Source organism: Oryctolagus cuniculus, chromosome 7, assembly GCF_051225735.1.
Source record: "Oryctolagus cuniculus isolate XC-2025 breed Fujian yellow rabbit chromosome 7, ASM5122573v1, whole genome shotgun sequence".
Lineage (NCBI taxonomy): Eukaryota > Metazoa > Chordata > Mammalia > Lagomorpha > Leporidae > Oryctolagus > Oryctolagus cuniculus.
In genome coordinates, this window is record NC_142873.1 from 155,475,072 (window position 1) to 155,502,952 (window position 27,881).

The 27,881-nt window shown below is 58.0% G+C and overlaps 1 protein-coding gene and 1 pseudogene across 5 annotated transcripts in view; one reads left to right on the forward strand and one right to left on the reverse strand.

Moving 5' to 3' along the window:
* KAZN (kazrin, periplakin interacting protein) overlaps positions 1-27,881 on the reverse strand; it is a 994,352-nt gene that overhangs the window by 285,349 nt on the left and 681,122 nt on the right. The window lies entirely within an intron of this gene.
* On the forward strand, positions 21,653-21,740 carry LOC127487753 (small nucleolar RNA U3; annotated as a pseudogene).

Consider the following 27,881-nt stretch of genomic DNA (forward strand, 5'->3'; position numbering starts at 1 on the left):
CTCTGAAGCCAGTCAAGTCTCCTCCACCCACAACCCCAACACCGATTCCAAGAGGTAAATCTGCAAACCTACCCACTGAAGCTGGCGTTCCTGGGATCTACAATGTATTTTGAAGGCTCAACAACAACAACCAAACCCCAAAGACACAAAGCCTCCTACAGATAAGAAAAACTCACAAGAGCTTGGAACAGGGCCAGAGCCTAAAAACCTGCTTAGCTGAACCCCAGACAGGCCTCCTAATTCTATCCTAAAGCAAAATGGAATTGCTGCTTGGCTATTACTCAATAACCAACACACATTTTATTGAGCTTCTACTATGTGCCGGGTGTGTGCTAGATGCCGTGGATCCCAAACACAATGCATGGTAAGAAACAAGAACCGGCCCAGCGAGGCTGGCGTGCAATGCAGCAAGCGCTCCATCCCCACGTCCGGAGACTCCTCCTGGGCACCCACTGTGCATCGGACGATGCGCAGGGGCTGGGGGGAGAGCAGGCCCTCCCCGGCACGGAGCAGCCAGCGGGTGACCGTGGGTGGTACACATTCTTCCACACCGACTCGCCCGTATTGAATAAGCGAAATTCAGGTCTCAGCGCCGTGTCACAGGTGCTTCATGCAGTCCAGAAAACCAGAGCCTTGGAGGAAAGAGCCGTCCATGCTTGAGGGTCCCCGGAAGCCTGACCGCCCCTCAAGTTCAGAGGCAAAGGCTGTAGTGCGCCCCCTGGAGGAAACAGGTGGAAAACCTTTGCACGGCTCCTGTGTGTTCCTGAGCGGTGCATGGCCCTGACGTCTCTGATGGAGGCTGCAAGAGACTTCTAATTGCCAGCTTTATTGTCCCTTTGCGCTTCTGGAGCAGGGCAGTGTCCAGGCAGCTAATGCTGCCTGCTTGGCTCCGGTTGGCCCCCTCCACTGAGAGAGACACTCGGCCGCATCCAGGTGGTGGGAAGGCGCTGGGGTCCAAGTGTAAGTGGCTTCCAGTTCCCGCTCCCCGTCCCACCCCACACCAGGCAGGCACTTCCTCTTGACCTGATAGGAAGTGTGCAGCGAGTCCGCTGTGACAAAGAGGGTGGCGGTGTGTGCAGCTCCCAAGAGGGGACTTTAATGGAGGCAGGGTGGTGGGATGGGGCCCGCAGTGGCTGCCAACGACGCCCCCCAACCCCACCAACGCCGTATCTTGTACAGCAAGAAGCTGATGAGCTGCGCCTTGTGTTCACGTGGCTGGGATTTGCCGTTCATTGGCTGTAGGACCTCATGGGCACGAACACAGCCAGATAGGACCTGGGTGAGTCCGGAGACTCTAGACCATTTCAGGGTGGGATTACTGCATGTTCTTTTGAAACTCCATGACGTGGTCTCTTAAAATCAGTGTGGAGCTGGTGGCGCCGGCATCCCAAATGGGTGCTGGTTTGAGTCCTGGCTGCTCCACTTCTGATCCAGCTCCCTGCTAATGTGCCTGGAAAGCCACAGAGGATGGCCTAAGTACCTGGGCCCCTGCATCCATGTCGAAGACCTGGAAGAAGCTCCGGGCTCCTGCCTTTGGCCTGTAATCTAGTCCTGGTCATTTGGAAAGTGAATCAGAGGATGAAAATTCTATCATCTATCTATATCATCTCTCTCTCTCTCTCTCTCTCTCTATCTCTCCCCCCACCCCGTCTGTCTCTGTAACTCTGCCTTTCTTTTTTTTTTAAAGATTTATTTATTTTTATTTGAAAGTCAGAGTTACAGAAAGAGGACAGGCAGAGAGAGAGAGAGAGAGAGAGAGAGGTCTTCCATCTGCTGGTTCACTCCCCAATTGACTGCCGTGCTGATCTGGAACCAGGAGCTTCTTCTGGGTCTCCCACGTGGATAGACTTAGCCTCCAGGCAGGGGCCCAAGCACTTGGGCCATCTTATACTGCTTTCCCAGCCATAGCAGAGAGCTGGATCGGAAGTGGAGCAGCAGGGTCTTGAACCGACGCCCATATGGGATGTTGGTGCTTCAGGCCAGGGCGTTAACATGTTGCACCACAGTGCCGGCTCCAACTCTGCCTTTCAAATAAAATAGATAGATAGATAGATAGATAGACGAATGCAACAGCACAGTGTGGTCTATATACACCATGGGGTATTATCTAACCTGGGAAGGGAAGGGGATTCCGACACGTGGATGAACCCCGAGGAGTGATGCCAAGTGGGGCAAGACGCCACCGCAGGACTGGCGCCGGCTGGCTGGCTTCGCACATATGCGGCTGACAAATTCACGGGGACTGAGGGTAGAACAGTGGCTGCCAAGGGCCAGGGGAGAAGAGGCAGGGGAGTGCGTGTTGCGTGGGGGCAGTTTTGGTTTGAGACGCCAGGAAGGTTCTGGCAATGGACGGTGGGGATGCTGGCACCACATCGTGAATGTGACTTAGGAATGGTGTAACTGGCAAAGTCTAGGTTATGTCTATTTTATCACCAAAATAAACACGAAATGCTATTCAGATTGAAATGGGGTTGCAGGATCCTGGGACAGCAAAGTCGCCAACGTGAATTGTTCCATGCAGTTTCTGACATCTCAGCGCGGGGCGGGCTGCAGCAGGGTACCCCGGGGGCCCCCTCGCCACTGCAGTCCAGGCAATGACCCGGGAGAAGTGACCGCCAGCGTCCACTCCGAGGCTTGCACACAAGCGCCCACGGCAGCTTTATTCGGGAGAGCCCCAAACCGGGCCACCTCCAAGTGCCCATCAACGGGGAAAGAAAGGCAGCGCGCCTCCCCTAAGGAGGGAGTGAGCCCCGGAAAGCCTGGAGCACTGGGAGAAGGCCAACCGCGAGTGCCGAGAGAGGCAGCCAGAGGGGAGCTCGCCCACCGGGGGGGCCAGCGCTAGAACGCGGTAGCAGAGGCAAGCGACTCCGTCCCGATGCAGCTCGGGACAGCGACGGCATCGACGAGGGCAGCGTGGGCGCCGACGGGGACACAGAGAAACGTCCTAGAGGGAAATACCCCAGCCTCTGACATGGGTGTGGACTGCACCAGTGTGCACGTTCATAGTGTGACAAGTTCTGATAAGTAAACTCAACTGCACACTTGAGAGGTGTGTGCACGAATTGTGCTCCCGGTTTCTTTAAAAAAATGAAAAATCTTTAAAATTTATTTTCATTTTGGTTGAAAGGAGTGAGGAGGGGAGAAGGAGAGACAGAGAATGATTTTCCATCCATTGGTTCACACCCCAAATGCCTACCACAGCCTGGTCAGCCAGGGCTGGACCAGGCTAAACTGAGGAGCACAGGACCACCTGGGATGGATCCCATCACCTACCTACAAGCCAAGTGCCCCTGAGCGAGATCCTCACTTCTCCGTGCCTCAGTTTCCCTATCTGCACAGCGGGGATGCTCCTGTGACCAGCACCTCCCTCCCTCGGCAGGTAAGAGGATTGAAGTCAGCATGAACAGAGCGCTGCTGCTTCCCTCCTGTGTCCCTGTTTCCACAGTCCATGGGGCTGGGACATCTCGGGGGCCTTTCAGACCCGGGAGAGGAGTTCCCTCTGCGGATTAGGAGGTCCTACAGGGAGCAAACCACTTGCCTGTGAACGCATCTCAGAGCCCAGCGACCTTCTTTAGTAAACTCCCCTCCCCCAGCCCACATCCCCCTACCCAAAACCACCGGTGGTCAAACACCCATGCAACCCAGAGCCCACCCCCACCCCAGGTTATTCCAGCCACCTTGTCCCAAACTCAACGCAGCCTGCTCACTCTGTGTTTGCTGCTCCTTCCCACACAATGCCCCGCAAAGGCTCTGGCCCCCATGGGCACTTGCTCCCTCTGCCTCCCAGCCCACCCTGGAACTCCCCCAAAGTCTGTCTTTTCAGGGCTGAGGCTGTAGCACAGTGGGTTAAGCCACCGCCCGCAGGGCCGGCATCCCATATGGGGCCTGGTTTGAGTCCCGGCTGCTCCGCTTCTCATCCAGCTCCCTGCTGTGACCTGGGAAGGGCAGCAAAAGATGGCCCAGGTGGTTGGGCCCTAGCACCCTGGTGGAAGACCCAGAGAAAGATCCAGGCTGCTGGCTTTGGATTGGCTCAGCTCCAGCCATTGCAGTCATTTGGGGAGGCTATCTGTCTGTCTGTCTGTCTGCCTCTCTCTCCCTATAACTCTGCCTTCTTTGAAAGAAACAAAATCTAAAAACTCAGGGTGGACTTCCATGCAAACAGGATAAGCGCGCCCGGTGCACAGTAGGTTCACAAGAGGCCAAATCCGTGCATGAACTGAACCCTTTGCTACTCCGCACTCTGCCAACTGCAAGCTGTGCTGATACATTTTGGGGCTGGTTGATGACCGAGCTCTAAGAAGGCCCGCCTTTTGTCTTCATGTCCCCAGCACCTGCTGAGGGCCAGGCAGGGCAGGGCCACAGTCAAGCTTTGAGGGACGAATGGGGCCCTACCGGTTTTGTGGTTGAGCCCCGCCCCCCGCCACCTAGTAGATCTACAGAAATCCACACCAGAGAGGGCGAGTGATCCCCCAGCGTCGCGCAGCCCAGGTGAGTCAGGGCTACGGCGTCAAGGCCTCCTGGTCCCCGGGCCGCTTCTCCCACAGCAGACAGTGGCCCTCGAGGCTGGAGGGCGTCTGGATGCCTCCTAGCCACCCCCACCCCTGTCTGCACACACTGCCTGTGCTTTCTCTGCAAGGCACACGCTGCGGCTGCAGGAGGCTGGGCAGGCTCCGGGCCCTCCTCCAGGGCCGCTGTCCTGCGCTCGGCCCCCCGCATCCTATTCTGTCATTAGCGCCGCTGCTGTCACCATGCGGCAGCGTCTGTGCACGGGCGCAGACCCGGAAGCTCCCGGGGACTTGGCAGGCCGCAGCTTCCGACCCTCCTCGCGGAGGGGAGCAGACTCCAGGGATCCCCGCCAATAATCCGCGGGGTCTGGCAGAGTTCTGGCCACATCATTCCCGGGCCGCCCCCCGGGGGGACGCCGGAGCTCTTCCCCGTGGTTCCGGGCGGGTGGGGGCCTGTCACAGCCCTCGGAATGCTTGGATTCCACTCTCCCTGCACCAGCCAAGGAGCCCGGCGTGCGTCACTCAATAGCCAGCTGGGAAGGCCTGCCTGGCCTGACCTGGGGGCTTTTCTGCTTTCCAGTGGGAGATTCGGGTCTCACGGCTTAGGGAACGAGAACGATTTTTAAGTTAAGCCGTGGCCGGGTGGCCAGCAGATTGGACGCTGATGATAATTCAGAAGACCCTGAGCGGAGGTAGTGGCGTGGCCTAAAGGGGAAGTCGAGGCTTGTGAATCAGACAGGCCTGTGACCTGTAACCTCTGACCCCTGACCTCGATCCTGTCACTTAGATTCTATGATCTTCAGTCTTCTTTACAAAATAAAGTCGACAAGAGCCATGATGCAAAGTGAGGCCCACAAAGCTCCAGTCGTGGTACCAGGTACACAGTAGGCGCCAAATCAATGTTAATGAATGAAGACGACCTTGTGATAAGGAGCCTCCAACAGGATGCACCCTGATAGCTTACTCAGCCTTTCTCATGCCGTATGCGTGTGCATGTGTGTGTGTGTTCACTATGCGTGTGTGTGCATGTGTGCACGTGTGCATTGTTTTTCTCATACTGTAAAAATCTACCACAGTCAAGTCTACATTTCCACGGCACATCACAAAGTTGCATGATCATTACCACCGTGTTGTTCTAGAACACTTCTATCAGCCCCCAAATAAGCCCTGAGCCAATCAGCATCGCTCTCCACCTTCCCTCCCCCACCCCGTCTCCGGAACCCAGAACCGCTAATCTGCTGTCCGCCCTCCTGGGTCTGCCCGGCCATTGCGTGGGGACCGACTCAGTGGACAGCCCCTGCCGCTGGCTGTGTTGGTGCAGCCCAGAGTTTTCCAGGCTCAGCCGTGCTGTGCCATGCAGGACGCCGCCTCCCCATCGCTGCAGCCCAATACTCCGCGTTAGGTGACGGACACCTGCTGACTCCGATTTCGGCTCTGAACCCTTGCTGTAGTCCATCCTCGCAGAGTTGCCCTGTGGAGCACAGAGCAGGCACAGAATTTTCCATCACAGGCTGGCACCCTCGACTCAGGGAGGCTCCGGACTCCCCCAGCTGGCCAGCCCACGCCGGCGCCCACGGCCAACCCTCCGTGAGGACTGCCGTCAAACCCCGGGCTCAGCCACCGTGTCCTTGTGTGACGAGAAGGCCCTGGCATCCTGCCCTCGCCGTGGGGACCCAGCAGAACATCAGACATCACTGCAGCTTGGCCTTGCGGGCAGAGGAATGAGTGGAACTCAAGACCACTTCGTCCTGCAGCCCCAGCGGGGGCGTTGGCAGCCGCTCCAAGGGGGTGGGCGCCAGCATGGGGTAGGGGAGCCGCCCGTGCCTCCTCCCTGGGAACTCAGCAACAGTCGGGGCTGCCCCCAGGGCTCTGCTGGGGAGTCTCAGGTTGCCTGTGCCGGCCACTCTCCCTCCCGCAGGCCCGAGTGTCCAGTCCAGTTCCCTGCAGCTCCGCTTCACTCTTTGTCCCTTTCTAATTCCCACGTGCTTAGCCCCGGAATGGCCGGCTGGCCACGAGGCTCAGAGCCAAGCCACAGGAAAGCCGCCGTCCCACGGTGCTCAGGGGGTGGAGATGATGCAGGTGGCCACAGGGACTCCCTCGCCACCAAGACCAGGCCCGAAGCTTCTCGGTGAGCAGCGTGGCCCTTTCCTGGGAGGTCCCCACTTCTCACGCAGCGAGCAGTTCCCGGGCACCTGCTCTTGCTCACCATCCAGCTGCCATGATATTCACCGTGCACCAACTGTGTGCCAGGCCCAGCAGCCTCAGAGGACGCACAGGGGCCAAAGGTGAAAGCTACGAGCCAAGGATGGTTTGCAACAGAGGAGAGAAAGGGAAGAGGGGAAGAGGGATGGGCTGGGAGGTCAGGCGGCCCTGCTGGACCCTGGCCTGGGCATGGAGGGACCCAGGCAGGCAGGCTCAGGAGCACACTCCACGCGGAAGGACTGAGCCTACAAGAAGAGCAGCTGAGGCAGGGGCAGAGTTCACGGACAGAGCTGCCCAAAGCCCTAAGGCCCTGCCCACAGTGCTGCAGCCCTTCACCATGGGTGGTCTGGGGTCACCCTGCCTGTGCCCGGGCAGCCATGGTGGACACTGCCCAGCACCTGGTGTGCGGAGCACGGCCTGGCAACAGCCCCGGGTGACCTCTGCTCAGGCAGCTGTGACAGCCCCAGCCCAGTGGGCAGCAGAAACAGTGCAGTCAAACCACCCAGTCCAGATAAGTGTCACCGTGAGATGGACCGCGATGACAGCACAGCCAGGCCGTGGAGCTGAGACGGCGGAATGAGGACCAGGCTTTCGGCAGCTCTGGGCCTGGGGACCCAGCTCAAGGGGAGGCAGGGAAGGCATTCGCTGGCCCCAGGAATGCCGAATGCATTTGGGGTGCAGATGCTGAACTCCGCTAGCCCCTGGGGCGTCCCCACCAGCGGCACGCAGGCATCGGAGGCTCCGCCAGCAGCCACCATACCGCCCTTCCCAGCTGCAACCAGGGGGCTGGCCCCCACGGCCTCAAAGCACCCCTCCTCCCCAGCATTTCCCAAAAGAACTGCTTCCTCCTCATGTGTGTTTTTGGTTTTATTTATTTTTTAAAAAGATTTATTTATTTATTTGAAAGGTGGAGGTGCAGCTAGAGAGAAGGGAGGAGAAGGTAGGGTGGAATCTTCCATCTGTTGGTTCACTCCCCAAATGGCCACAGCAGCCAAAGCTGGGTGATGCCAAAGCTGGGAGCCAGGGGCGTCTTCTGGGTCTCCCATGTGGGTGGCAGGGCCCGAGCACTTGAGCCATCTTCTGCTGCTTTTCCAGGTGCATTAGCAGGGAGCTGGATCAGAAGCAGAGCAGCCAGGACTCGAACCTGCACCCATATGGGATGCCAGCGCTGCAGGCGGCAGTTTAACCTGCCACGCCACAGTGCAGGCCCCACGCGTGTCTTGCTTCTGTCCATTATCAGGTCATACTAGGAAAGAATCAAATCCTCACAAGCCCACCATTGAGGCTTCCTGAAGGAAACCAGGGCTCAGAGCACCTGGTTTGGAACCAGCCCCTGGGGTTTGCTGTGGGCTGTAGGTTCTACGTCCAGCCAGGGTCCGGCCCTGCTCAGTGCCTGGTTAGGAACCGGCCCCTGGGGTTTGCTGTTGGCTGTAGGTTCTGCGTCCAGCCAGGGTCCAGCTCTGCTCAGTGCCTGGTTTGAAGCCAGCCCCTGGGGTTTGCTCTAGCCTCTGTGTCCAGCCAGGGCCCGGCCCTGCTCAGCGCCTGGTTTGAAGCCAGCCCCTGGGGTTTGCTGTGGGCTGCAGGTTCTACGTCCAGCCAGGGTCCAGCCCTGCTCAGTGCCGGGCAGAATTCACCTTTGGACCAAGGACGGAAAGCTGGGCTGGCAAAGTCAGTGCTACTGAGCTTGGGCCGTCCGTGTGGGAAGCAAGCGACAAGGAGAGCCCCTTGCCCCACCTCAACCCGCGGAAGAGCCAAGTTAGGGGCCGGCATTTGGCTAAGATGCTGCTTGGGACACTGCATCCATATTGGAGTGCCTGGTTCGAGTGCTGGCTCTGCATCAGTGGTAGCTTCCGGCTAATGTGTGTCCTGGGAAGCAGAGGTGATGGCTCAAGGAGCCGGATCCCAGCCACCCACGTGGGAGTTGTGGACCGAGCTCCCAGCTCCGGGCTTCGGCCCAGCTCCGTCCTGGCCATTGCGAGCATCTAGGGGATGAATTAATGAGTAGAAGCTCCATCTGCCTGCCTGCCTGTGTCTCAGATAAATAAAACATATTTTTTTTTTTCAAAAATGAGTGAAGACAAGGCCCCGCCCGGACTTCCCATACACCTGTCAGTCTTTGAACTCCCACGCCGTTTCTCTGTGCGGAGTGTTCTTTTTCTTAGGAGTCGACAGCCTCTGAACAAGAGGGCAGCAGCTTTTCTTTCTCCGGCTCTTCTGCCGGTGACCTGGGCTCCCGCCATCAGGCTATGCCCAAACTGGAGCCCCAGGAGAAGCTCCTGGCCGGGAGAGACAGGCACAGGTGGGCACGGGGAAGGTCCCGGCCTGGGTGTGGCCGCTCCTTCCTGTCCCCGGGGACAGTAGAGAGAGCAGCCCAGTGGTGGTGCCCAGGGGGCCCAGCATCAGGGCTGCACCTGGAAACATCTGTGCCCAGCACCGCCCCCTGCACGAAGCACACCCCGGGCAGGTCCCGGCCACTGTCCCTGTGCTGCGGCTGCCCCACACCGGGTTCTCTGCCCACTGGACATTCTGCAAACCTCTGACAGCCTTTGATCAATTCTTTGCTTAAACTTGCCAGAGAGCAATCCGCTCACCAGCACAGAGCGCCTGGACTCAGACAGGTGATAGGCTGGGCCAGTCCGAGGGGGCGGGCTGGTGTTGTGGGCGGGATCTGAAATGATCTGTCCGGGCGGGGGCTCTCCCAGAAACTGCCTGACAGTGTGGGAGCTGCGCCCTGGAGAAGGAGGGCTGGGACCACCCCGCGTTCAAAGGCTCTTCCTGCTGCCCAAGTGGCAGGGGCCGTGGACATCGTGATCCCGCGGGGAGCACTGTGCGGGGGACACGGCCCAGGTCCCCTCACTGTTGGCCACGCCTTCGTGTTCGTCTGCCACTTGATCAGCAGGAAATGAACCAAGTGAACCCAGAACTGCTCACCCCGGGGATGGGGGCGGATCTTGGCCTCTCTGACGTCACACACCACACACGTTACCAAAATTCTGCCCGGGCTCCATGAATGACCCCAGGGAAGATGGCACCCGCCCTCTCCCCCACGGAAGGAGCACAGACTTCGCGGCAAGGATGCTCAGTTTCAGGCTGTGCGGACGCTCGCGGAGTGAGAGGCCACGGGAGTTAGGGAGTGTCTTTGTATTACTCTCCTCCCCGAAGACTCACAAGACTCCGGCTCACGGGAACAGGGAACGTTCTGGAAACAGTGTCTTTGCCCGCGCACTCCTCAGCTCGCTCTCTGGCAGTTGCAGACGCACAAATGAAGGGTCTGATTTTCTAATTTTCGGAAAATACAGGGCAGGAACTTTCTGGATGGAAATGAGATTTGACAAGAAAGGGACAAGAAAAGCGTGGATTACGAGAGAGAGGTTTATTTTCATTTCCCCCTTCTTGCTTATGGAGGGAGATTCTTTCCCTACCATCATGAAATTAGGACGTCTTGAACCGTCTTTAAAAAAAAAAGTGTGGGCACTCTGCCCACTGGGGAAGCATTACAGTGCTTTCCCGAACGTCTGCGAGGAGAGAAGCCCAGGGCAAGGCTCGTGCTCCGGCACCAGGACAGTGCAGGCTTTTTTTTTTTTTTTTAAAGATTTATTTACTTATTTGAAAGGCAGAATTACAGAGAGGCAGAGGCGTCAGATACCAGGCAGAACGGAGGTGTCTCCTTTTCCAGGAAGCCCTCCCTGACCACCCAGCTTATTATCAGTGGTTAGCCAACCTCTCCGTGGAAGTCTGGTCCAGCCCAAGGTTTCTCAGACTCAGCCTATTGCAGTGTGGGGCTGCAGAATTCTTTGTTTTTCCTGTGCATCGTGGGACATGTGGCAACAGCTCTCGCTTCTGCCCACCAGATGCCAATGGAGTCCCCCAAGCTGTGATGAGTAAAAATGTCTTCAAAGCTTGCCACGCGGCCTCGGTGGGTGCAAAATCGGCCCTGGTTGGGAAGTGTGGTCTCTGGACCAGAAGCGTGGCCGGAGTGCAGACTCCAGGCCCTGTCCCAGACCGTCTGCATCCGCACCTGTACGGCCGCAGGATCATTCATGCGCACCCGGGATACCCAGGAAGCACTGGTCTTCCCGCCTCGTCTGCCCTTAGATCAATGATCCTCAAACCCCTGTGTCCCCTGGAGGGCTCTGCTCAAAGGAGGGGAGCCCCGCCTCCTCCCCAGGTCCCCTGAATCAGACTCTGAGAGCCGAGGGCCGGGCCCCGGGGTCCAACCAGCTCCCCAGGGGAGGAGAATCGCAGCTTTAGACGAGCGCTAGCCCCTGGACTCGAAGCACCAGCACCACCTGGGTACCCATGAGGTTCAAGTGGGCAGACCCCAGATCAGACCTGCGGAAGCCAAACTCCTCCAGGAGGGGCGCCGGGGTCTGTGCTGAAGACTCCCGGGTGCTGCTGAGCCCTGCTGCACTTTGATCACTTCCACTTCCAGTAGCAGAGCCTCCAGGAGCTGGGCACACACAGCCGGTGACGGAGAAATGAAGGGACGCGCGCACTCCAGAGAGCCTACGAGATGGCCCGCAGGCACAGGCAGGCAGGTGTGTGTGTGTGTGTGAGTGAGTGTGTGTGTGTACAGGGCTCGCCATGATGGGCAGGTGTGTGTGTGTGTGTGTGCGTGTGTGTGAGTGTGTCTGTGTGAGTGTGTCTGTGTGAGTGTGTGTGTACAGGGCTTGCCATGATGGGCAGGTGTGTGTGTGAGAGTGTGTATGAGTGTGTGAGTGTGTGTGTGTACAGGGCTCACCATGATGGGCAGGTGTGTGTGTGTGTGTGAGTGTGTGTTTGTGTGTGAGTGTGTGAGTGTGTGTGTACAGGACTCACCATGATGGGCAGGTGTGTGTGTGTGTGTGTGTGTGTACAGGGCTCGCCATGATGGGCAGGTGTGTCTGTGTGTGTGAGTGTGTGTATTAGTGTGTGTGTGTGAGTATGTGTGTGTGTGTGTGTGTACAGGGCTCGCCATGATGGGCATTTGGGGAGTGCACCTGTGGATGGAAGATCTCTGTCTGTTTCGCAGGTAAAATAAAATATAATTAATTAAAAGAGAGACTGGATGGAAATGCAGGGCTAATGTCCTTTCAGAAAATGCTTCCACACACCGCCAAAGGTCTTCCGGCGTGAGGGAGCAGTGGGTTAGAGAGGGAAATGGCTCCAGGAGGGTCCACCCCAGTGTGGAAGCCAAGGTCCCACTCGTCTGGGCAGGTACACAGGCCTGGCCTCGGGCGCCCACGCGCAGCTCCTCGGCCAGCCGTCTGTGCTCTGGGGCTCCCCCTAGGGGAGCTTTGTTGGGTGTCGCCGTGGTCTGAGGACTCCCCCGGGCTAATCCTGCTTCCGGTGTGCGGCTCCCAAGAAACCTTCTCACTGCCAACTCCAGCTGCAGCCTGGGAGAGTCAGCAACCTGCTGGGCGCAGCAGCCCAAGTCCTGAGCACAAGCTGCCCCTCCCCCAGGCGACCACAGAACAACGCCTGCGCCACATCCTGCGTGATCCGGAACCCAGGACTGGTTCTGAGCACCCTGAGGACGCTGGCCAAACCCATCCTCCCCCAGAAGAGAGGGGGCTTCCCAGGCGGGGGCGGGGTGCGGGCGCAGTGCAGGCACGCTCCCAGCCCTGAGCACGGTCCCCACTTCTGTCTCCCAACAGAAGAAGCGCCTGGCTAGCCATGGGGTAAGAGCTATTTACAAATAACACACATCTTTGAAAAACCTGTCCTCCAAGTTCATGACAAAGGGGTCTCTGGGGTCTCCCCACGGTTCCTGTTCCGTCTATTGCTCTGGGAGAAGAGAATTCCAAACCCAAGCCCCTTTTAAACCCCAGCGGATCAGAGTTAGAAATGGGAGTCCGGTGGCCCGAGCTGCAGCCGGCTTCATGCCGTCAGCACGCACCGCTTCTATTATTCATTTGTCCAAAAATAAGAGCTCCAAGATGCGCGTCACTGACCAGGAGAGGATGCTGACAGTGTGGACGAGAGTGGAGCAAAGGAAGTGAGGAGAGGCAGGTGCGGACGCAGGAGGAGGCCCCGGGCTCCACGCAGGCGCGTGCTAGGGGAGGGACAACGGTCAAGTCTCTCAGTCCACTGGCTTGTCCAGAGGCAGAGGTCAGCATTCTTTGTGACCTTTGACCTCAGTATCAGAGGTACTGGAGAAAAACTCCTCCTCCGGCCAGGTCACATGGGTCCTAGTGGGAGTCACACGGGGACCTGGTTTTCCAGTGTGTGCCGTGTGGCCAGGGCCCCGTGTGATAGGAAAGGGCCAGCGCCCCCTCTGGACAAGAGGAGGAAGTGTCATGCTGGCCTCTTCGTGGGAGCCTCCCGAGTCTAACTCAGCAACACCTCGAGAGCCCGAGCCCCCACAGTGGCCCACGGTCACCCTCGCCGTCCACCCTCCTCAGCTCCATGTCCCTCACGTGTCCCACTCCTGCTGACTCGGGGAAGAGAAGCCGAATGGGGCCTCCCTGGAGGCCCACACGGGGCTTCCAGAACCCCTCAGCTTTGCCCGGGACACACCTGTCCTCCCTCCCTTTCCAGGTCTGGGTCAAGAGGCTGGGCAGGACCCTGCCTCTAATGAGGCTGCAGAGGGTCAGTCACGTGTCAGGCAGCCACGGACAACCACAGAGCCACTACTGCACCCTGCTAGGGATGCTGGAGAAGCTTCTAGAACACTGGGTTCCCACAGACCGGGCCAGAGTGAATGGGCGTCCGTGAAAACGCGCACTTCCAGGAAAGGAAAAGCCAAGTTCCCGAGGGTCTTGGGGACTGTGCTTTCCCCCCACGTCCCTTCTGGCTGAGAAGAGACTATGTACGGGTGCAAGCAGCCTCCCTGGGGCCGTAGAAGCAAAGCATCTTAAGGCAACATCAGAGTCGGGGGTTCCGCTCCCCGGCCCCCACAGTGATCTCCCTGTCTGAGCGTCAATCTCATCAGAACCCACTCCTGCGCCGGCAGCTTAAAGGATTTTGATTTTCAAAAGGCAGCTGGAGAAGACGGATCAGAAGTGGGGACGTGCGGAGGCCCGGCTCTGTCCCGGCTCGGCTTCAAGGGGCCGGCGGCTCGCCGAGAGCTGCTCGGGCTGGCGTCTGATCCGCAGGTGAAATCCATCCCGGGCGTTTGCCTGCTTGAGGCTCATCTGCATCTAAGGGGCCTGCGGCCACCAGTTCTGGGATCCATCGGAGGAGGCGGCTTTCTGGAGATTTCCCGTGGGAACTTTCCCAGACGGGAGGCCTCCGTGCGCCCCTTCCCATCTTCTCTGTTTGTTGCGGAATAATTACAACCTCCGGAGAGCTCCGCCTGGGGTTAGTGTTGGATGTTTGGTTCAGATAAGACACGGCCAGCCCGATGGAAAAGCACAGTGTGTTCAGCGCCCCTTGGCTGGGATTATTCCGATCCTCAAACGCAGGATCAGAGAGGGGCGGGGTTCGGGGAATGGCACAGCCCGCCAGTGTTCTCGCTAAAACAATGCCCTCTGCTTCCGAGGTCTCAGGAAGCTGGGGGCAGACCGATCACTGGCCAAACGGGGGCCGAAGCACTGTCCGGTCTCCCCGTACGGTGCGTCCAGCCTGTAGGAGGGGCCGGGTGTTCACAGAGAGGGAGGACGGAGGGCTCTGAGAAGCCACGAGACTTTGCTAGTTCACGGCCAAGGCTCCTCCCACTTCGCCCTCCCCATCTGTCACGTGGGCCTCACGGCCGCCACGCACGGGGGTCATTCAGAGTGGCCAAGTGGTGTCCACCTGGAAGCTCAGGCATGCCCCTTCTTTGGAAACAGGTCACCAGCGAAGCGTCTTGACATTGAGCGAGGGCCTTCCACCCACGGCCGGCCGCCTGGGAAGACGACGACAGGACCAGGGAGAGGCAAGTCCCGGGAGGACGCAGGGAGAGACGGGGCGATGCTGCCACAAGCCGGGATATGTCGCAGCCTCCAGGAGCTGGAAGGGGCGGGAAGCGCTCGTGCCTCGGAGCCTGCAGAGGGCGGGCAGCCCCGCTCACACCTCGACCCACCATGCACTTGGGCCTGCCAGACGTCCTGGGTTCGAAGCCGCTGGGATTACGTGCATCTGTCGTGGCATCCCCAGGAACCTGAGACCACGCTTCCAGTTTTGCACCTCTCCCCAAATTCTGACTCCCTAAGCGTCTCTCTCTCTCTGCAAACCTCTTTCCTCTCGTAGCTCCCAAGCTTCCCAAGGAAAGTGAACGCCAAAGCCCACAGAGCCGGGCTGCAGCCTTTGGTGGTGTGGAGCCAACCTGCCCCCACGCAAGGAGGCCTTGTGCTGTAACAAAACACCAGAGGATGCCAGCTGTGACGGTGCCTGGTCGTGAGGACTGGGACTTCCTAACAGGGCCACGCTCTGTACCCAGCACTCCCTGGGCTTTTTCTGGTTGAATCCTTAGGAGGAAAAGCTGGCCAGCACCTCCACTTGTCGCATAACGGGAAGGGATGCACCGACAGAGCCTAAGTCCCAGCCTCAATTCCTGGCTCGGGGTCTGCCCACGGGGCTGTGCCTTCCACCCCACCCCCACTCTGCCTTCCCACCCTGTCCAGCCCCTGAAGGCTGGCTCTTGAGAACTGGGCTTCTGGAGAGCAAATAGAAATGTATAGCACTTCAATAATTTAGTTTGGGGGGAAAATGAAACTATTGCATATCTTCTTCATCCATCATTCTTTCGGCAGAGCTGATAAATGTCACTCCTTTGATGCCAGAGCGGTCCATGGGATGAAAAGGTTGCCGGGTAAATGGTGATAACACAGTTTCAATGCAATAACAACAAGAAGAAAAGGCAGCCACTGGGCAGACGGAGAGATTGCTAGAAGAAAACAAAGGAGAGAGAGGGCTCTCCAGGCTGCTGCTCTCCTGAGTCCTGTCTTGTCCACGGGCATCACTGGGGGTCATGTCGTAGGCTCCGGTCACAGTGTCTGTGTGGAGAGGACAGGGGAGGCAAGCAGGACTCACGGCAGCCCCAAGCGCCCCACCAAGGAAGCAGAGCCAGGCCAGCGCTGGACAGAGGGATGGTTCGTGCTGGTGGCTGCCCCACGCCGGCTGCGTGTGCCCGAGTCACCAGGGGGAGCCTGAGAGCCAGGCCAGTGCAGGCGGGGGGCGGGATCAGTAATCTGCCTCAGCCTTATCACAGTGCCTGGTAATTAACAAGCCTGCCAGAGAATTCTGCATCCATAGACAGAAGACTCGCTGGTTCTCACTGGAGCAAAAGGCTGGTCTGACTGACAGCAAGACGGTTGCCATGGCAACCCCATCTCCTCTCTGGCCCCGTGACTCTGACGACTCCGGCACCTTGTGCGGTGGGACCCCACAGCCTTGGGTGACTCCACGTAACCTCCCCACCGGACGCAGGTGTCCTTTTCCAGGCTGAATAATGTTTCACGGCGCAGCTGGACCACAGCCGTTCTTCTGTTGATGGACGCTGGGTTGCTTCTGCCTTTTACTGGCTGTTACGAGTCACACAGCTGTGAACAGGGACGCATGGACTGCTGGACCGGAAGTCCATCCTGTCCTTAACTCCCTGAGGACTCGCCACGCACTTTCTGCTAGCGGCTGTCCCAGCAACAAGGCATCAGGGTCCAGTTTCTCCACATCCTCGCCGTGCTTTCCTGTAGCCGTGCTAACAGGTGTGATTCACTGCCCTTTAACAACAGCACGTCCAATCCGGGTATCCTGTTCCTCCTCACAGAGAAAACCAGACTGTGGCTGAAAACGCATATTGGAAAGACAGCTCCGAACACTGGCTCTGGATTCAAGAAGAGATGACGGAGACCGCAAATGCTTCCGTGCAGAGCTGGCCTGCGCTCGGCTCCAGCTCTCCCATCTCTTGCCTGCGTGGTCTTGGACAACCAGGGTCCCCTCAGCTCTGCAGCCACTGGGTCACTTGCCACCAGGAATCAGAGCATCTCAGAAGCATTTAGTGTGTGTGCGTGTGTATGTGTGTGCATGTGTATGTGTGTGCACGCGTGTGTAGTCAGCTCTCCGTGTCTGCGGGGGATTCAACCGACCCGCATCCAGCACAACTATTTAAAAACTTGCATGTGTATTGAACATGCTATTTTTGCTACTATTCCCTACACTATGCAGTAGCACAAGGATCTACATAGCATTTGCATCGCAGTAGGTATGACAACGAGTCCAGAGAAGGGGTAATGTGCCCAGGAGGATGTGTGTAGGCTCTGTGCAATATTACGCCTTTTATATACAGGACTGGAGCGTCCTCAGATGTCGGTGTCTACAGCAGGTGACAGGACCAATTCCCCAGAGATGTCAAGGGGTGACTATACCAGCGATACTGCATGGAAAACACCTGCCATGCGCAGTGCACGACCCCTAGCAGGTGCACAGTAGCATCTGTAGGGAGACAGAAAGGCTAAGAGAGAGGCTGCTGGTCTTCCTGTGGACTCCCTGCCCCCCTCTCCAACACTCAGCCACTCACACTCACACACGCCCCTACATGCACAGTCACCCAGGGGCACACCCGCACACACACCGCACTAGTAGCAGGAGACCACGGGAGACCGGAGTCGGCGGGAGAGGCGGAGACGTCATGACCAAGACACGCGCTGGGGGCTCCCACAGCTTCAGAACGAGGCCACTCCTGGTTTGAGAGGAGATCCCGTGCACTGTGCCTGGGAGCGGCTGCGCTAACTCCGAGTGTGCCCCCTCTTCGGCTGGAGACAACACAGGCGGAGTGACAGGTGTCAAAGCTGCGTCCCGCCCCCTTCCTTGGGCTGGCCAATGAGCCTGTGGGGTCAGCAGCCCGTTGGGCCGACTTTGCAGATGGACCCAGCAGCCGCCTTTGGCCCTGAGCCCACAGTGGAGGCCTAGTGCAGGGCCACAGCCCTGGAGGAAATGGCTACTGTCTGGTCCGTTTCAGGCCTCGGGCCCAGGCCTGGCCCCGGGGGTGGGGGGGTGCGTGGGAGAAGGGTTGATGGAGCTGACGGAGCCCTCTTCTCCCCGTGGGTCTTTCCTTCTCTGCTTCCCCGTTGAGGGCACCCCCAGACCCCACACACCAGCTGGGCATGAGCACAGACCCACTTTCTAGGTGAAGAGAGTGAGATGTGGGGGCTTCCATGAGTCCACCCAGGCCACGGAGGCCACATCCTGAACCAGCATCAGTCGGCTTCAGCCTCACTGCCTGCTGCGGTTTCTGACTGTAAGATTTATTTAGTTATTTTTATTTTATTTTATTTTATTTTATTTTATTTTATTTTATTAGAAAGGCAGAGCAAAAGAAAGCAAGGAAAAGAGAGAGAGGGAGAGAGAGAGAGAGAAAGAGAGAGAGAGAGATCTTCCATTGGCTGATTCACTCCCCAGATGTTGCCTACCACCAGGGCTGGGCCAGGCTGAAGCCAGGAGCCTGGAACTCCATCCAGGTCTCCCACGTGGGTGCAGGGGCCCAAGCACTTGGGCCACCTGCTGCTGCTTTCCCAGGTGCATTAGCAGGGAGCTGGATTGGAAGAGGAACAGCCAAGCCTTGAACTGGGACTCTGACTCTGTTTTTGTAAATAAAGTTTTATCGGCGAACAGACAATTCCACTCATTTGCATCTGGTCCGCAGCTGCTTTCCTGTCACCATGGCAGAGCTGAGCGGTCGCGGCAGAGCCCCTGGGGCCCCAGAGCCCGCGGTGCTTACCACGTGGCCTTGTCCAGCAGTCTGCCTGCCCCTGCTATTAACCATGGCACCCCTCACCTGCTCGGGGGTCCCTGCCTCTGTGGGCTTCCTGAGGGCTGAGGGATCGCTCGGCTTCTCTGTGCCCTGTGGGAGGACGTGGCTGCCACCTGCCTGCTGTGCACGGGGCCTGGGAGGGAGCGGGACGGGGACAGTGCAGTCTGGATTCGTAGGAAGGGAAGCGGCAAAACGCAGCCCCACGGAGGCGAGCGGGACTCCTTAAGCAGCGAGCTCAGGGCTGGGCAGCGGGGCTGCGGCCTGGGGGTGGGGGTCAGCCACTCAGCACAAGTTTCCCAGCGGATCTGAGGCTTCTGCCTCTGAGGACGCATCACCCACGGCTGCCCACGCACCCTGCACCACGCACCACGCACCACGGCAGCCAGCCGCAGGGGTTGGAGTCCCAGCTCGCCGCTGTGTGGCCGCGGGTCTGCAGCAGCGCCTGCCTTGCAGCCCGGCAATGAGAAAGCAGAGCACGGAGGGGCAGCAGTGTCACCCTCGGCCAGGCCGCTGAGGCCCCCAAGGCCTTCCGAAGGCGGCCGGGGGCGGACGGCCGCGGGCGGGCGGTGACCGGGTGGCGCTGGCTCCGGCCGGCTCCTTCCCTTCCCCTGCCAGCCCCATCAAGCGGGCGCTAATCGCATTATCCAGATTATCTCCCGCAGTCTCAGAGCTGCAGAGCCGTTGCCCTGGGACTTGGGTTTAATTCCGTTTTAATAACAGGTTCTTAAACACATTTGAAAACAAAATTATGATGCCCTTTCATCCCTTCAGTGCGGGCAGACCTTCCTGGTGTGCAGTAACGGATCTGGTTTTGCGTTGTCTTTTGTCCCGTTGTTTGGACTTCTTTTGTGCTATTTCTCTCTCTTTTATTTTAAAGAATGCATGTTGTCCTGAGGCTGGGGGCTGGGCTCTGGGCTTTTCCATTTTGAAATGATTTCCCTGGCAACAAAGGAGGCAGCCATCTCCCCAGACGCCAGGACCTGCCTGATTTGCAAATCGTCTGGGGCCCATGGGGCTAAAAGCGGCAACCTCACCTTAGGCTGATGCGTCCAATCCAGGGCGAGGCTCTGAGTACTATCTGCGTCCTTTACTTACAGATGGCGAGGATAATGGGGTGTGCGCCCCGGACCAGGTGCTCTGCGGTGATACCTCAGGTCGCCACGACCTTCGGAACAGAGAATTCTAAACACTCAGGCATGGTGCACTGGGCTATGATACTTGTTTGTTTATTTGAGAGGGAGATGGGAGCTCAGGCACTCTTCATATGGCCCAAAGCCGGTGTCAAAGCCGGGTGCTCGGAATTCAGCCATGTGGGTGGCAGGGACCCTGCGCATGCTGCTCCCAGGGTCTGCGTTAGCAGGAAGCTGGCATCGGGGGCTGGAGCTGGGCTTGGAACCCAGGCACTGGGTGTGGCACTCAGGTGTCTGAGGCACCAGGCCACACACAGGTCCCTGGCAGGTTTTTATCATGCCGGACCCCACTCTTTAAAAAAAAAGAAGTTCGTTTTTTTTTTTTTTTTAACTTATTTGAAGGGAGAGTTGAGAGAGAGAGAGGAAGAGACAGAGAAAGAGAGGTCTTCCATCCACTGGTGCACTCCCCAAATGGCCACAAGGGCTGGGCTGGGCTTATCTGAAGTCAGGAGCCAGGAGCTTCTTCCAGGTCTCCCACGTGGTGCAGGAGCCCAAGCCCTTGCACCACCTTCCACTGCTTTCCCAGGCACATTAGCAGGGAGCTGCATCAGATGTGGGGCAGCTGGGACTTGAGCTGGTGCCCACAAGGGATGCTGGATTTGAAGGCCGAGGCTTGACCTGCTACCATGCAACACCAGCCCTCCGTAACCTCATTCTTGACAACGACTTCAGCTCCCCCAGCTCCCCCCAGGCCCCCACCCAGGCAGGCAGGGACAGTCACCCTGCAGGTGAGCTCGCTTCCCTTAGGGCACTGGCAGCTCTCTTCCTCGCTGTCAGGACAGACATGGGGCGGTGCTCCTGGTGCTGGGTGATGACGTGTCCTGAGAGGCTTGTCCGCGGCCACCAGGGCAGAGACGGAGCAGGCTCTACGGGGTCTGAGGGAGCCCAGTGCCAGGCGAGGGGTGCTCCTGGGCTCACCGCCACCAGCCTCCGTCTCAAAGAAGGACTCTTCACACCGCAGGAGGGAGCCTCCCCTGGGCAATGACCCAGCTCCGGCTCGGGTTCATCTGGGGGCGGGGAGCATTCATTCACTTACCAGATTCCTACCCGGCTGTGCTCTGGGGCCTTGGGGGCTGCAGCACCTGGAGCCAAGGAGACCTGGGCCCTGTATCAAGGAGCTTCATGCGGGTCCAACCCACGCCCACGAGCCCCGGTCTCGGCGTGGGGACCTGGTGCACCGTGCCTGCTGGTGCGCTGGCCTCTGTAGCTGCAGCCCTCAGTGGGGCGCAGGCGGCCACCAGCACCTCCGTGGGACAGGCAGGGCGGGAGAGGGGGACAGGGTGTGGTATCCATCCCTGGGGGACCTGTAGCAAGTGCTCAGACATCAACTGGAAGCACTGGGGCGGGGCCTGGCAATCTGCATTTGGATCTGGCCCCCAGGGGTGCTGCCCAGGCTTTGATGCGGCTAGGCCGGCGCGGGGAGGGGGCCGGTTCTGCTCTTCACTGACCAGGGTCATCCCGCCAACGAGAGGGACCTGGCCTCAGTTTCCTTGCCTGTCAAATGGTGAGAGGCGCACTCATGGCTCCACAGCGCTTTGAGGATGGAACGAGACAGATTCAGCTGCTGGCTTGCAAGCACGCCCTGCTGGGTGGCCGGTGCTGGTGTCTCGAGAGCTCCGAGCTCTGCCCGCCTGGCAAGCAGCTCCCCCCACCCCCAGCCCCCACCCCCAGCCCCCAGCCCCCAGCCCCCAGCCCCCAGCCCCCAGCCCCTGGACTGCACAGGAAGCTAACTTCCTTGGTAAATGCAGAAATGCAGGAAGCTTTCTCCTTGGGACACCAGCTCTGCAGCGGAGCCACCAACATGCCCCGTCCCCGCATCAGCCGAGAAGCGAAGGGCCTCATCCGTGTCTGTGGCCGCGCGCAGGCTGCGCGTCGGGGCGCCTCCCGGGAGCACTGGCTGGGGAAGGCACTGCTGCTGTCTGGTGAGTTAAACCACCCCTGCTAAGCTCAAACAAACACAAACCTACGGAGAGGGATTTCACTAATTCACTCTAACTACTGGTACACTCATCCAGACTCGCTACGTTATCAAAGGACGAGAAGAATAATTAAAAACCCGGAGGAGCTGGTGGACATATAAATTCGCTTTATTGGACTAGAGAATTAAGACTGTACTTCCAGGGATCATTTCTATAGCTCGCTACTAGGGAAGTGCCTGTGCAGTAAGCTACAATGTATCTCCGCGCAGGGAGGGCTTGGCAGGGGGGCTGCAGATGGCTCCATCAGACCAGGGTCCAGGAGGGGCTCCCTAATTCCTTCATTGGCCTCCCAAACTCTGCTTCCTCCACGGGGAGGGTGGAGCAGGTGCATTTAAGTCTCTCAGAGCCTGGGCGCGTGTTCTCCAAGCGTGGCCCCCAGGCCAGCAGTGGGGGTACCTAGAAAATGCTTGGGCTCCACCCCGCATCTGCTGAGACAGATACTCTGCGTTTGGGCGGGACTGGCACACCAGGAGAGGAAGGGCCAGGCCTCCAGCCCTTTCACAGGTGGGCTGGTGAGTGCGCACGCTGGTGTGAGCAGAGCAGGCACGCGGAGTGCTCCTGGGAACTTCACTAAAGGGGAAGCTTGGGCCTGCGCAGCCGAATGCAGCCAGAGGCCACGGGGTGTTGGTCTGAGCAGGTGTTTTTGTTCACTTTCTAGATGCATTTTGCACAACGAGTTGCTAACAGTTAAATCCCCGTACAGTGTTGGCTTCTTGCTTTTATGGAAAAATTAGGAGGATTTGGCCACACCACACCTCATCCGTCCAGGGACGGGGGCTCGGTGGCTGCCGCCTGGCACAGCTGCTCCTTCCCCTCCCTCTGACGCAGTCTTCGAACTCTTCCGTGAGCGCTACCAGCTCTCTTGTCACAGCTCTGGCCACCGCGCCTGCACCCGCAGGTGTCTGAACCTGCCGCCTCCACCTCAGGGCCTCCACCCCATGCAAGCTGCAGCCCTGTGCTCAGCCCAGCTCTGCCTTCCTGTGGCAATGACTCCTGGGCTTCCCCAGGAATACGTCTCGTGGCGTCGTGAATGCACTTGGACTGGAACTGTCCCCCCAAGAATGACCACAAACACCTGCCCCTTGCCCTTGTACGACTGCCCTGTTTGTGTTTCCCCCACAAAACGTCCCATGGCCAGGTCATCTCCAGGTCGGCAGGCTCTCCCAGCCTGGCCACTGCAATCTCCGGGCTGGGCCATTCTCTAGGGGTGGGCTGGGGGGAGGCATTGTCTTGGGTGGTGGGGGAGGGGCAGCAGGCTCCTTGGCCGCCCACATCGGGGCCGGGAGCATCCTTCACTTCCATTTCTGACCACCAAAAATGTCTTCTGATTCTTTTCCTGATTTCCCCAGGGGGTAAAATCACCCCGACCTGGACGCCACTGAAGTGCATAGGGGCCTGGTACAGAGACTTCTAGAAGACACTTTCTGGATGCATGGACCGGTGGGCAGGTGGGTAGGTGTGGGAGGCAGAAGTGAGTGGATACACCAGCAAGTAAATACAAGTGATCTTCTAACAGTTCACAGGGAAATGTGTATTGTGGGGGGAAAAACCATGCAAAGATATCGAGACTTTCTGCACCCAGACTTCCCTGGGAGGTCCATTTTCCAGGGACTTTCTGCTGTCCCTGGTCCACAGTGCAGAGACGGAGAGCAGCGGGAAGAAGAAGGAGAAAAACCCAAGGCACCGAGTGAACCGTAGCGGAGAGTGATGGCGAGAGACGACTTTGAAACGGCAATTTTAAACAACAGCAAACTGGGTTCAAATCCCTCAGCACCCTCCCAGGCTGCCTCCAGTGTGGCAGGTGGAGAGCAATTGTCGTAGATTCGGAGCGGGATCAGAACTACACGGCTGGGGTGAACCCTCGCAAAGGCAAAATTGTCCTGCGCTGTGGCGCGGGCTCTGCTCTGGGTCTCCCAAGCCCGATGCTGGCTGTCCTCTGTGGCCTGGTGACGGCCTTGTGCGACCTCGTGTAGGCATGGACGGGGCCTGTGCTCTAGGGATCGGCTGGAAACAAAAGAGGGCAAAGGTGGGGAGACCAGAGGCCCGAAGGCTTTCCTTCTTAGGGGGACTCTGTCCATTGCTAAAGCATCACGGGGTCCCCCACATCCAGCCACCCCTCCCTCCCCTACAGGAGTTGAAAGAGTGAGTAGGGCGGCTCTTAAGCAGCCCCCAAATCCATCTCATCAGGGCAGGCCAAGGCACCTCCGCCAGCCTTCCCTGCACTCATGAGCAACGTGACGGTTTCGCTTTCCTTCGAATGCCAGAGCTCACCTGGATCATTTCAGACTCCGTAATGATCCTCTTAGAAAAAGAAAAACTTCCCAATCGAAATTTGGGGGAAAACAGAATCCAAGCAAATGCAGAGCAAGGTTCGTCCAGCCAAGTTCCTGGGTGGTACCAGGTGTCGCCCGCCTCGGGGTTCCAGGGTGGAGGGGGGTGGGGATGAACTCTGCCCTCTGGGACCCACTGCAGAAGCCCCGAGTCTGGTGGGTGGGAGAGGTTAGAGAAAGCGGCTGGCCCCTCACTTGCTCCACACCATCCCTCTGGTCCCTGCTGCGGACAGGGTAAACGGAAATCGTCTCCAGGCATCACCGCAGACGGACAAGGGGCTCGCCTGCACCAACTCTCCTCCGAGGGGAGGACTTCCCGCCAGCAACGCCAGGGAAATGCTGGAGCCAGTTTAAACCCCACTCCACTCTCGACAGCAGCTCCCTTCCCAGGGCTCATGCGGCCACACGCGGCAAGTCGCAACAGAGATGAGGGATCACCAGGTGGTACGTGAGCTCCCACTGTGATGCCCAATGTGGTCGTTCGACAGACAGACAGTCGGGCTGGTGTTGTGGCTCAGCAGGTTGAGTCGCCGCCTGCAGTCCTGGTATCCGGTACTAGCACCAGTTCGAGTCTTGGCTGCTCCACTTCCGATCCAGCTCCCTGCTAATGTCCTGGAAAAGCAGCAGAAGATGGCCCAAGTGCTTGGACCCCTGTACCCACATGGGAGACCTGGATGGAACCCCTGGCTCCTAGCTTCAGCCTGGTCCAGCCTTGGCCATGGCAGCCATCTGGGGAGTGAACAGGCAGATGGAAGATTTCTTTCTGTCTCTCCCTCTCTCTCTTTCAAATAAACAAAATTAACTCTTAAACAAACAAACAAACAAACAAAACAAAAAACCCTCCGGCAATTGATCTTCAGGATGCTCAGGGTTGATGTGTTTACTGAGCCCCAGCGACTTCCTCCGAGTTCAAGGTGTATCCAGGTTTGCGAAAGCGACCTTGGTGGCTGGGTTTCCTGCAACCCCACCCCTCTCTGGCTGCACACAGGCGGGCAGCACACGGGAGAGTCTGGGCTGCTTCTGTCCTCTCTTGGGTGCCGACACCGTTGTTTCCGACCCGGAGGAGCCACAGGCCCAGAGGCCTCCCAACAGAGGGAGGGGTGCAGGCGGAGTCGGCCCCGGAAGTGCACCCGGCGCGGTGGGGGTCACTAGGATGCCTTCCAGGCGAACGAGCAGGTGGCTCTCGGGTGTATGAACACCCTGGTGAGGAGCACGTCTACTTAAACGTGGCAGAGTTCAGAGTCTCCACGTTCATTGTGATTTTTCTCAAGGATATTGAAAACAGAGGCACGTCACATGGGAGGGAAGGCGTCTGACTTTGAGAAATGGTCACTTTCGAGTGCACGTGCGTGCTGGGGTGGGGACGCAGCACAGCACGTTAAACCACCACGCGGGAAGCCTGCGTCCCATTCCCAAGCGCTGACGTGAGTCCCAGCTCCCTGCTAACACACGCGGGAAGGCAGTGGGTGATGGCCCAAGTTCCTGCCACCCACGTGGGAGACGTGGCTGGGGTTCCTGGCCCCTGGCATCAGCCTGGTCTAGTTTTGGCTGTTGTGGCCACCTGGGAAATGAACCAGCAAATGGAAGATTGATCTCTCTCTCTCTCACACACTCTCTCTCTCTCTCATTCTGCCTTTCAAATAAATAAGTAAAAAAAAAATTTAAGATTGATTGATTTATTTGAAAGGCAGAGTTACAGGAGGAGAGAGGGAGAGACAGAGAGACAGATTTTCCATCTGCTGGTTCACTCCCCAAATGGCCACAATGGCTGGAACTGTGTCAATCCAAAGCCAGGAGCCAGGGGCTTTTTCCGGGTCTCTCACATGGGTGCAGGGACCCAAGTACCTGAGCCATCTTCCACTGCTTTCCCAAGTGCATTGGATCAGAAGTGGAGCAGCCGGGACTCGAACCGGGGGCCCATATGGGATGCCGGCACTGCAGGCGGAGGCTTTATCGGCTATGCCACAACACCAGCCCCAATCTTTATTTTTTCTAAAGTGAGCACGTGTTACTCCCTTACTATTATAATTCAGTGTGTGCACATATTTGGTTTCCTTGTAATTTTTAAATATGCATTTGTTATGAGTTTATATAGTTGTGGATGTCTCACTAAACCTGATGGCCTGCTCAAACACACACACCACACATACACAGTAATATCTGCCACTTACTTGCTGTGTGACCTGAGAAAGTCACTAAACCTCTCTGGGCTTTGGCTTCCTTACCAGCTAAAGAGACAATGCTAACAGCGCCAACTCTCTGGAGAGACTTGAGAAGACTGAACGAGACACAGGTGCAGAGCCCGCCAGCCCCTGCCTGGGCTTTCTGTATGTGCCACTGCCCTGAGCCCACCCTGCCACCTCTAATACCGTTCCCCCAACACACACTACAGACAACAGATGGACACAGCTGGGCAGCCAGCCGACACTGTTGGATTTTATGGGATCATCTGACTACTAAAATAAAATGCTGGGGTGGGCATTTGGCTTGGCGGTTAAGGTGGCAGCTAGGATGCCCGTAGCCCGTTATCAGCGGGCCTAGGTTTGAGTCCCAGCTCTGTGCCAGCTCCAGCTTCGTGCTAAGGAGCACCCTGGGAGGCGCCAGCTGCTGGCTCAAGCACCCCATCCCTGCTGCCCATGTGAGAGACCTGGATGGAGCTCCCTGCATCAGTCTAGCCCAGTCCTGGCTGCTGCAGGCATTTGGAGAGTAAAGCAGTAGATAGGAGTCTCTCTCTCTCTCTCCTAAATTCAGTAACTTTTTAAAAATTAAGGGACCAGTGCTGTGGCTTTGTGGGTAAAGCTGCCACCTGCAGTACTGGCATCCCCTGTGGGTGCTGGTTTGAGCCCTGACCACTCCACTTCTGATCCAGCTCTCTGCTATGGCCTGGGAAAGCAGTAGAAGATGGCCCAAGCCTTTGGGCCCCTGCACCCACGTGGGAGACCTGGAGGAAGCTCCTGGCTCCTGGCTTTGGATCAGCTCAGCTCCAGCTGTCGCAGCCAACTGGGGAGTGAACCAGTGGATGAAGACCTCTCTCTCACTCTCTCTCTCTCTCTGTAACTCTGCCTTTCAAATAAATAAATCCTTTAAAAAAAGTTAATTTGAGTGCAAAACATGTTTGAACTCCACGCACAGTTTTCCCATACTACAGACTTCCCATGAACAAGCATTTTTGCGGATACGCAGGCTGCAAATTTGTTCTTTTCAGTCTTAGCGCATTGCAGCACTCTGGCTCAGCTGAGGGGTCACGCAGAGCCCGGCTGACAGCTTCTACGGACAACACGCGAGGTCTGACGCCACCGGCAACAGTTCTGTCCGTGAGAGAGGACGCTGCAGCCTTCACGCGAGGCACGGAGTCCGCACAGGTGCCCACCATTTGCACCCTGCCTGTCCCGTCTCTCGCTTCCCAGCCCAGGGTCTGCAAACGTCCGAGTCGGAGCCCCTGCGTCCCAGAGTGACTTCTCATCTCCGGATCTTAAGACCCTCTCGCAAACTCCAGGGCTCACAGAACACTCCCCCAGCCCAGCCCCCCAAGCCCTCGTGAAATCAAGACTGGAACTGCTCTCCAGGGCGGGGGGGGGGGGGGGGCGTGGGAAGCAGGAAAGCCAAGACCGCCACAGAGGTGGCCTCACGCTACGCAAGGCTCCGGGGCTTGCATCGTTCTTTACGACTTCTACATAATCTTGCAATTGGCTACGGGCTGTTTTGTCCATTATTTTTTCATGCAACAAGAAAAACTATGCCCTGGGGTATGATTATTAAAATACGTTACCTCTTCCATATTTAAATAGTAGAATGGCTTCTCCGGGCTTTAAAATGAACCCAGCGAAATACCTATGGCTTACAATGTCAGGCAAATGGAAGCTCAATGCCCGAGCCCCCGGGAACCAGGCCTACCTGGGACTCAGTTTTCCTCTTCTGAGTCATGGGTATGGGGAAGCTGGGGTGGCAAGGTGTGGAGAAAGTGGGAGACGGTGGGGCAGCTGCCCCAGGCGCTGAGGTTGGAAACCCGCTACAGAATCCAGCTC